This window comes from Bidens hawaiensis, unplaced genomic scaffold, assembly GCF_021521415.1.
Source record: "Bidens hawaiensis isolate Kalapana, Puna unplaced genomic scaffold, B.hawaiensis_p1.1 tig00013425_1, whole genome shotgun sequence".
In the NCBI taxonomy this organism is placed as follows: domain Eukaryota; kingdom Viridiplantae; phylum Streptophyta; class Magnoliopsida; order Asterales; family Asteraceae; genus Bidens; species Bidens hawaiensis.
In genome coordinates this window covers 450,231-461,601 of record NW_027492137.1, presented here as the reverse complement: position 1 = coordinate 461,601, position 11,371 = coordinate 450,231, and the positions used below count along the sequence as shown (strand labels likewise).

The following is an 11,371-nucleotide window of genomic DNA, read 5'->3' as shown; positions in this document are numbered from 1 at the left end:
CCATCTCAAGTCCCGTATCGATAATCAACACACGAATATTAAAAGAATAACTCTCGTTTATATTAATCAGAAAATCTCACTCAAAAAACTGATTACAATACCCTCAAATCCTAACTCGGTTTGACTCTTGATGAACCCTAACTCGGTTACATCTAAATGAACCCTAACTCGGTTACATCTCGCGTGTGCCTCTTGGATGAACCCTAACTCGGTTGCATCTCGCGCCACCATCTACAATGTCTAACCATGACATGTTTATATAGACTAACCTAACTTGTTAACCAATACATTACCTATTATAATTACAATACAATTATGAAACATAACATAATTAGAAAACTAAACCAACTATGACATACTTGTCATTACTGGTCCTTCAAGTTCACCGACTTGTGACTTGGAGTCTGAAATTACTTCCAACACCATCCCACCACTGTAATTAAATCTTTTGACTAAGTCAAAATGTACTGATCGAACCGATTTAATGTGAAAGGAGTCAAAAGTCAAAATACAATTGATGAGGCTCACATTAAAAATTGAATGTGGTTTTATTTAAAACGTATAATAATAATAATAATAATAATAATAGTAATAATAATAATAATAATAATTTATTATGAAAGGACACAAAAAAAATTATTACATAATATATAAGTTATTAGGTCAACTAAACAAAATCTAACAAATTTTATTGATTACCTAGGTTACTTACTTATTTAGTCACTGGATATGTTTTTTAATGCTTAATTTGTTGGGAATGTTTAGGCGAGATCAAGATTTTATTCTTATTTACACGTCACAATTAAAATTTTCAAGTCAGTTGTATAGTTGTCCTCAATAGTATAATGATTATGATGCGTGCCTTACGACCAAGTTGGAGGTACTTCAACTGTTCAAATCCCGTAGTATGCAAATTGTGTTGTCAATGCTAGGAGTTATCGCATATTAAGCAAGATGGTTCATTCACCTTAGCCTTATGTTATACATTTTTAGCTAGTCACGAATCTTTTATAATTGAGAACGTGAACTTATATTTCAAAAAATTGATGATTATGGCGAGTCAAAAGTTGTTGTGGCCGCTCATCAAACACGAATAAATAAGGTTTAAGATATGACTTTCATCAGGTCTACTCCAGACACCTACCAAGTTACAGTGTTAATCCCTAAACCCTATACTACTAAATTACAGTTTTTAATGTACATACCGATCTATAAATTAACCAATTATGATCTATGAATTAACAATAACGTACCTATCATACTATATGCATGCATATGCATATAATATGCATATCGATAACATTGTCTCCACGAACACCACCATCATTGCCTCCGCCTACCACCATCGTTGTTGCCTCGACAACAACCACGACCCCCAAAAATACCTCAATATCATTCTTTTCATGTTGAAAAAGTATGAACGAGTGATGCCACCACCACCCCGCCATCTTTACCAGTTGACACTAGCCGCTATAAAAGAAATATAGTCGGTGAACCTATTATGATACCTTTTAAGTTTTTTTTTTTCTAAAATGACTTATTTGAAACAAAGACTATTTTTGTTAGAACTCATTTTGCCATTAACCATATTATTAAGTTGTAAAATGGTTTGTTTAAACCCAAACTCTTTTACTAGAAACAATTCTCCCGTCCACTCCGTAAGCCTTTATAAATTATAATAATAGTGATGACTTAAAAAAACTTAAAATAAGATTATGTTTAATTTAAAAGTTTAATTGTGACAAGATTAATGAAGATTCAACTGATACCCATACTCTACTTTACGTCAATAAATATTTTCATTTGTTCATTTGTTCAGATCTTGAACCTGTAGCATCCTCTGGAATAGAGATATGTCTCTATCAAGTAAGCTAGTCTCACATTTGTATTTGTGGCATATTAATATATGTCATTATCGTCTTTGAATATATTAAATATAATCTAATATTAGGTATTAATATCCCTGAAATTAAAGTGAATTTTGTGTGCATTGATTAATTAGCTAGACAAAGACCTTATTTATATTGGAAAATTTAGAATTATTTTACTACAGGCCGGTGGTTTTCACCCGTGGGTTTTCAAGTCGGGCTTGAAATGCTAAATAACTGCGGATGATTGTCTAAACCCTGAGAAAAAACAAGCTTTGTTAAAAAAATATTTTGGCATATCATGTGGCTGTTCCGGTGGGATTTTCGGCCTGGATTATTGGAACCTATTTAAAGTGAAACGTATGTTTTTTTTTTCGTTTTTACATATGTAAGTATAGCCATGTATTCGAATCACAACCCCAATTAAGTTATGGATTTACGTTTGTTTCTCATAATTTGGTCGTTCAAACCAAATTAGACTTAGTTCTTCTAATCGAAATCACTTTCAAAAGAATCTCGGTTTGAGAAATCAATTCAAACAACCAAAAAGCACATTCTATAAACACCCTGGCCTTGTTTGACAACTCGTTTTTGTTAATCATCTTGCTATAATGTTACATGCAATATCCCGTAAAGTTGCGTGTTTTTCTTCTGACCAATTTTGGGCCCATTTGTATGCGACATATATATGAGTATAAAAGTCGAACATCAATATAGAACAAATATTCTTTGTTGTATATGCAGCCCAAAATGCATACTCAGCTTTTGCAGTAATTTATCTTTTAGCTAATAAGTAAAAACCATGTGGTCATGCCCAAGATCACGTGTATACCATTTTATATGCAATCCTCAGTCCTTATTAAGCATCACCTATTTCTTAGCCGAGTTAATTATTTAGTATTTTTTTCATTTTCATTACTTTTTCGTATTATATCTGGATCGGTTATAAAGAGAAAATTTGGTGTGAGGCGTACAAAGCAGAAAATTTGGTGTATGAAGAATTAAAAACATGTGGTGGCATTTTCATAAATAAATTTAATGAATGAGACTACTTTTTAGAGCTAGCGTCATTCGTTAAATCAATCCAATACTTCTAACTTTATATGGCTATGTGATTCCAAATTTATTTACATAGTTGGGTAACACAATCTTTTTTTTGTTTAATGTGTTGCATATGTATTGTTGTATATTAGATTTAGCTTAAAATGACGGCGTTCAAAATGAAAGTCTTTAGTTAGATAAATGAGAATGACAAAATCAATAATGTTTGTTAATATTTGTGAAGGCTTTCTCGTTATTGGGCTCAAGGATGTTGACAGGTAGAACTAGAGGTGTACAAAAAACCCGAACTCGGAACCGGACCCGAAATAAATACCCGGAACCGGTTTTTCTAATACCCAGGTTTTTAATACCCGAACCCGACCCTACCCGTAGGGTACGAATAGGGTATGCATTTTGGCACTAAAACCCGAACCCGAACCGGACCCGATTTGTACCCGGTAATACCCGAAAACCCGATTTGTACCCGGTAATACCCGAACCCGGAACCGAGGTTTTCCAATAACCGAAACCGGGTATTTCAAATACCCGATGTATACCCGAAAATACCTTAAAAATACCCGAATAATACCCCTAAAAAGTGTAAACTTTTAAAAATCCAATCTATATAAAAAAAATACCGGAAAAAAACCCGAAAAAACCCGTAAATAGAGTTTTTTCAATACCCGATAATAGGGTATTCAAATACCCGGTTTTAGAATACCCGGTTCTATACCCGACCCGAACCCGATGCATAGGGTATGATTTTTAGAGACAATACCCGACCCGAACCCTACCCGATTATTACCAATACCCGATCATACCCGTACCCGGTCTACCGAACCCGATTCTATACCCGAACCCGGGTATTTAGAAAACCCGATTTGTGCACCTCTAGGTAGAACCACAAAGTGAGCCAGTTGTAATTGTTTTAATTATAGCTCATATTTATGCTTTATGAGCCCATAAGTTACAAACACTAACTGGTCTCTATATAAACCAAGCTATGTAATTGTAACTGATGGTTATGAGCATAATCAAATAACTTAGTTGTAACTGGTGAATGTAGGTATTCCACTGGGACCGAACCACGTTAAATTCTTGTATCATTTTATATTTTCCTTTTTCTTTGTGAATATTTGTTTGTGCGAGTGTGTTCTTTTATTTTCATTGGAGGTGATCACTCTGTTCCTTACATTGCTACCTCTTCATCTAGAAGACAACAAACTCTAGTTCTTCCCGTGAATTTTTGCAAAACTTCAATCAATGTATATGGTAAGGATGAAAGGACTAAGGAGACACTAGCAGAACTAGAACATTTTAATGGGATTGTAATAGAATTTTATGTTATTTTAAGGAGACACTAGAAAGACTTTAAATAAGTTTTACATATATTATATAAAACTTTACCTAAAATCTATAATAAAACAAATATAAAATAATATAATTCATCTCAAACAACACATTCATTATTCATGGGATTTGAACCATTTTTTTACATATTTCAATATAGTTTTATACTTCTAAAATACAATGACATTAAATTTCACAACATACTCCAAATCATAAATCCTCATTATATAGAAACATAGATATTATATCAACATAGCAGGTAGGCGGGTAACAAGCTGCGCCGTCACCCCTTTCTGAATTGCAAACCCTAACCTGCTAAAGACATACCCCTGCCCCTTTGGAGTCGACACATTGCTATGCACAACCCGTTGGACCATGGTTAGGAAACGGATAGCTTCCGGTGCCAAGGAGCCAAAGGTATCAAAAGCCAGAGGGACAAAAACATGTTGGTTCTCTTCGCATACTTTAGCATGTTTCTCCACCTTCTTCGTTTCATCTCATTTCATTGCTTGCCCAGCTACAAACCCATTATCCCTCAAACCAACTAAAGGAGATACCCCTGTGAGTTCAACACAAGCGTGTTTTCCCCCGGCCCAACCAAAGACGAGCAAATATGCCGGTCGTAGAGTGGATCTCCCTTCCGTGGTAAGGAAGTTTACGGGGGCTTCCTTTTTAGCTGATATCCCAGCTCGCCTTAAGATGTCCTAAAGAACGTCCCGCACCCAATCATGTCGGTATTTGAACCTAGGCATCTCCTTGCAATGAACTGCATGCTCTCCGAATTTATCCAGGCAAGCCTTACGGTAGATCGAACATGTTTCGTCTTCTGGGTACATTGGGACCATCAAACGGTACTTAAGAATGGCCCTATACTCGACCGCAGACATGCTTTGGCCCAAGCCATCAATCGGGATAATGGTCAGAAAATCTTGGGCATGAGGACCTTGTAAGCATTCAATAACCGCCTTCTGTCGGGGGGACAATAACTTCTCCTAGGCTCTGAGCGATTTTGCCAAAAAGGGCATTCGCCAAAGTTTTTTGAGGCTTTGGTGGGGCGGTGTCCTTATTAGAGAAACCGCCAATGTCAAAGTCTGGGAGAGCGCCATTTAGGCGTTCCAGGGCCTGCAGGTAGTCTGAGTCCAGGTCGACAACTCCGCTATTCCTTAAGATGTGATTCTGTAGCTTCCAAGACTGAGCCCTCGACGCTACAAATGCGTAAACCCCAACATCATGAGCCGAAAGAAGGCCTAAACCCCCCAAGCGCATCGGTAAAGATGCAAGTCGCTACTGAATATCACCAAAGAACGGGCCTCCACATACAATTATGTCTTCGATGGCTTCTCGAAGCCTCTTATCAAAACAGGATACTGCATCATCCATCATATGGGGGTGGCATGTTCGTAACCCAAAACGCAACTTAGCAACCCCCATGCAAGACCTAAGCAGGAGGAGTTCGCTCTGGGGATCCCTAAGGCAAGGTAAGAGTTTCATAAGATCAACCGCACGAGATGCTCTCCGCCTCACCAACTCCTTAATAAAGTAGGAATCTCGACTAACAGCCCCTCCAAGGAGCTTTACCCCTCTCTCTGGTTTACCAATCCCACTAAGGAAAAGCCCAGCTTTAACTTTCACTCCATTACACGTTGGCCAAAAAACCTCGGTTTTCTTAATATTAAGTTGAAGCCCCAATGATGGCCCTTCCGAGCTAATAATGTCTAGGGTTTTAGCGACTTCGTTGGCACCACCAATAATAGTCCCATCATCCAAGTACCAAGCATGAAATGGGAGGTTACAGCCATTTTGTACCCGGAGAACAAGAGGGTGTAAGGCTAAGGCAAAGAGGAGGGGCCCAAGGGGGTCTCCCTGCTGAACCCCAGTATTAGCCCCTATACAGTCATCACCAACGTACAACCTAGCCGGCTGGGCATAAAGGAACTGGACCCATAGATAAATATTCGCGCAATGATGATGAACCTCTCGTAGAAGGGCTGTGCGGTCGACCATATTGAAGGCGTTGGAGAAGTCCACGGTAAGCATAGCTAAAGAACCATCCGCGTGAAATGAGTTAAGAAACCGGTTCGCGCTGTGAAGTACCGCCTCTGCCCCATTACGGGTCCCAACCCCAAACTGAAAGTCCCCTAAATACTGAGTCATTTCCTTCCCAACCATCTTCATAGCCACTTTAGAAACCAACCTACGCCAGATAGCCCCCACATCAATGGCCCAAATTCCATTATCTGGCTTTAATAAAGGGGTAAAGGGGGCCGAAGCAATAAACTTAGCGAGCACCTTGGGGCACAGACCCCCTAGTCATAAGTTGACGAATTCAGTGATGGCTGAGAGCAGAACCATGGAAGTCATTGATCCCTCACCACTAAGAGCGTCCAACAAGTGTTGCGCCCGCATCCCGTCTCTCCCGTATGAGGTCCCTTTAGGCAATGATCGGATACATCTAAGCACACAGTCCCCATCCACCGAGAGAGTAGGCAGGGCGACAGAGCTAGAAGGCAAGGACGGAGGCGGCACCACTGGGTGTTTATCAATGAGGGCTTTCATGGTTGAATCTCCGAGAGGGGCAACCCCACTTGAGCATAATACCTTGACGGCAGCTGTGAAATGACCATCCCTGACTTTCCTAAGACATTGTTTAATATGGAGGCTTTTTTCAGAACCCTCCTCCCCTCCCACCTCTCTTTTAGAAAAAGTGCTTCCCCCCATGTTATCAAAGAGAGAAAGAACCAAGTCAGCAAAACCAGATCCATCTTTCCACACCGTAAGTGCGTGCTGAATGCTACTACATTGCAAAGACTTTCGATTCCCTGACCTGCGTTCCTGCCTAATGGAAGGTTTCACCACCCTTAAAGTACAATGCGGCAACAATAGTAATTTGACCCAATTCTCAATCGAGCCTGGTGAATCCACTACCTTGCGTAATGCACATGCCAAAGTCTTAGCAAACGCCAAACGACAACTTGGGGGGATGCTCTTAACCGTTTGAATGTGAAGGGAGAAAGCCCGTTCCAAAAGGGATACATCCCCAACCACTCCTACAGATGGACCTGGGTCGCTATCCACAGACACACGATTAGGTTTCTGGATCCCAACGATGAATTCTCCAACATCTCCAGAATCCATAGAAAAAGAATAGAGACCATCAACATGCTTGCACCCCCTGCTAAGGGCATGCAACGTCATGCACCTCCCACATAACCATTTATTCCCCGCCCGAAGGGCTTCCCCAACATCTATAAAAAGGTCCAAATCCTTGGAGATAGCATCTTTTAAAAGGTTCTTCTGAGTATCCGTTTTGAAATGGGTACTTTGCATGTGCTCAAGTAGGCGGAAAAACTCCGAGGACCCAGGTCTACCATCCTTACACTCGTGGAAATGCTTAAAGGGGCATGGCCTTAAACCGTTAGTGGAGCTAGGACCAAGCCCTCCTGTATTAACGTTTCGAATTCTTTTAATGGTAGCCATGTACACACGAGAAGAGAAAACAAACAAATCACAAAAGATAACGGACCCCTAAAGACCCCGACTCGATATGAGTTAGAGCAAGAACCAAAGACCAAACCCCTCACACTCGAAGGAGGGGAGCAACCACGGGTTGCTCACCCCCCATCTAGCACCCCACAACAACCACTAATGCATAAGAGGAGGAAGGTATAACTCCAAAATAAAGCAAATTGGGTAGAACTCCAACTCAAAATACCCCCTTAAGCACCCAGATGCAAGTAAACAACCTTTAACTTATCCGAACCTAAGTCGTAATTTGGTCGAACACCTAGCGTGCAACACGTATTAACCACCAAATTAAATAATTTGAATAGAAACCAAAACTAGAAATCCAATATAGAATTGAATGCTTGCTGCTGTTATTATTGACGAACGAAAACTTCAGGTCCTTTTAAATTCTCAACGAATAGAAATGCACCTCTTCTTTTTATAAGATATATTTTCCAAAGTTTAGGAAATATTTCTTTTCATTAGTAATCTTATAAGAGGATCATTATCACAATTTAATCAATCCAAGTTTATATGACAGCGAAATCAGGTTTATTAAGATTTAATGCAAGTAGTTCGATATATTATAGATCAAGACACCGGCAAAGGTATTATAAACACGGTATATTGATACTTGAAGTATAAAGGTTAACCCATTAAGAGCAAACAAAATGTCTTGAGTAAAATGAAAAACAGTATCACACAAGTAACAACTAAACTGAAAAGGGTTACCCAACCAAACCACGCAATGAGCGAAAACATAAGTCACGAGATACGTTAAAAATTGAAATAATTAAAAGAATCTATATTACCGTCAAGTTAAAAACTTAGTATTGTCGTGTTATAAAAAACCATTCAAACTATAGGTAATGAACTAAGTCAACAATTCTTGTTCTTTACAAGGATCAAACTACCCATGCTTGATACATAGGCCGGTCGCTTAAGGAACTTACTACAAAATACTAAAAGGAATTTCATATCAAGGCCTTATATATTATTAAAATTTAAAACCTAAGTACCACCCGAGCTTGCATGTAGATAATCATGTGTATGCTTGCTTACAAAAATCATAAAACATAAAACTAAATTTTTTGAACATATTAACAAAGCAAGATGCTAATACAGATATTACAACTAAAATAGACTTAATACAACAAAATTTATTAGAAAACTAAACAAAATAATTTGGCTAAGTAAAAACCTCAAGCCAAATTAACTTGATACAAATAGGAAGTCTCAAAGCCCTACAATACCAAAAACTCGATTGTAGAGACGACCCTACTTGTAAAATTACAAATATACCCATAAACAACACTATACGCTACTATCACTTGTACGGTACCACCTATATAGCATCCCAATCAATCTCACACGACGGAAACTGTTCAAGTGAGAAACTCTCGTAACCACACCACGCGCTCTTCTCAACACCACGCGCCAGCTCTGAAGCCGGCGACGAGCCGCCAGAGCCGGATACGCCGTCACTGTCCGAGCTTTCAGCCGCCAGAGCCGTCTTCTGTGACGTCACCGACGACCACTTTGACTTTTTACAACCGTCGATGTTTTTTCCCTCCGATAATATCCGACAAATCTCTTGCAGCTTGGCTTCGACTGAGGAGTGAAGCGGCTTGTAGCCGCCACCGGCTAGAGACCAGTTGTGACGCAGCTGAGGAAAATTGAGCCGCGCGTTTTCACCACGCAGCTTGTACGCCGCGTTGTCGTAAGCCAGCGCGGCTTCCTCAGCCGAATCGAAAGTACCCAACCAAAGCCGGGTACGGTTCCTGGGTAAACGGATCTCCGCGACCCATTTTCCCCAGTGCCTTTGTCTTACACCCCGGTAAAGCTTCGTGGGTTTTAAACCCGACCCGGATCCGGATTGTTTCATGCACACCGGTTTCGGACCAAAATTAATCTGGGCCTGGATCAGGTTGGTGTGATGGGATTAATTGGTGGTTCTGGTTCAGGTTCAACCCGAATGATGATCCGAGTTGTTGGGTCGGGTACGACCCGAACTGGGAAAAGGACGTAGAAGGGTAGGAATAAGAAGTGGAAGTGGGGGAGAAAGTAAGGGTATTTTGGTAATCTAACGAAGCACTTTTATGAAAAGGTTGAAGTGCTTCCATGAGCTCACCGCCGGCCACCGCCGACGGCTGTTGAACTCCGACGATGTTCCAGAAGTCTACTGCTGCTGACGTCATCGATTGTTTTACAACTTTAAAATATTATAAATATTTATATTTAAAAAAAAGAGAGAAAATTTAAGGTTTTTTTTTAAATAATCAAAACCTTTTTTTTTCCCTGAAGAAAATAAAAAGTAAATAAAATGGATTAAAAAAAATAGTTCCCAAATTAAATTTGCTTTTTTTTCGTTGATTAATTCATGAAAAAGCCCAGAAAAAAAAGTCAAATTAATTTAAAATGATTTTTAATCAGATGATTAAAATTTAAAAGAAAGGGAAGATAGAAGAGGGGAATTTAGAGGGGGGTAAATAAAAATATTAATAAAAATTCAGAAGAAAATTAGAAATCTTTTAAGCGTGTGTGTGTGTGTGTGTGTGTGAAAACACTACCAGTTAGTGTGGATGTGAATTGGATGGAGAATGAGTGAGCGTCTAATATAGGGGGGTTGTTTAACCTGAGTTTAGGGGTTGATGTTAACCGTGGTTAGGTTAGGTTACTAGGTTCATCTCCTCTTTGAGGTCAATGATGTCAGGCCAGGAGATGGCCAATAAGAACAAGACACGTGTGGTACTGGAGATAGGTCACTGGTGGTTAAAGTTTCTTTGTAGATGGATATTGTTTTGACTATCTTAAAAGGGGACTTGGTCTGGTCTTCCTATACCACCTAAGATGAGTCGTGTTGTAATTTTGTAAACGTTGTAAACGGGTTTTTGCAAATGACAAATTACTGTGCATGTTTTATTATAACACTAGGTTGGTGATTCGGACATCATATGAGTCATATACGATTCGTATAGGCATATACGAGTCATATAAACCAAGAATTATGTCAAACATGTGTTAGTTTATATCTCTCTAACCCGTATAGTTCTATACAAGCTGTGAAGCCTTATATCACACGTAGTTCTGCTCATTTAATGATATAAATAAATATTTCTCTTTTTTTAATCTTAAATTAATTAAAACTTGTAATAATTAATCAACACAAAATTAAATAAATAATAACATCTAACATGGTTATAAATTAAAAAAGCACGTTAAAGGCATTCATGTGTCATATAGGTTTATTAGTTTATATGACCCATGTTAATTCAAGTTTTGAAATATATTCATTTGGCGATTGAAAGGTTGATTAAAAATAAGTAGTCGTATGACGAATTATATACATCATAGCCAATCAAAGTAAAAACCGACAAGGCGTACATTGTCGTGCAAACGAAAAGTATATGCACGTATCATGAATACTAGTAGCTATCGTGTTATACTAGCAACGCCATTGTGCTTTTATATTTGGCAAATTAGATTTTAATAATCTCAACTAAATGTTATAGGCTGATAATCATCTCAACTAATTTTATTCCCACCAGTGGTCCCAAATTTAAAAACATTGGCTCTCAATGACCCCCCGTTAAAACAAACCTAACGGT

General features: G+C 38.7%; 1 pseudogene; it reads right to left on the bottom strand.

Moving 5' to 3' along the window:
* Window positions 1-8,836: 8,836 nt before the first annotated feature.
* LOC143544021 (ethylene-responsive transcription factor RAP2-4 pseudogene) lies at window positions 8,837-10,319 on the bottom strand (annotated as a pseudogene).
* Between the last annotated feature and the right edge of the window lie 1,052 nt (window positions 10,320-11,371).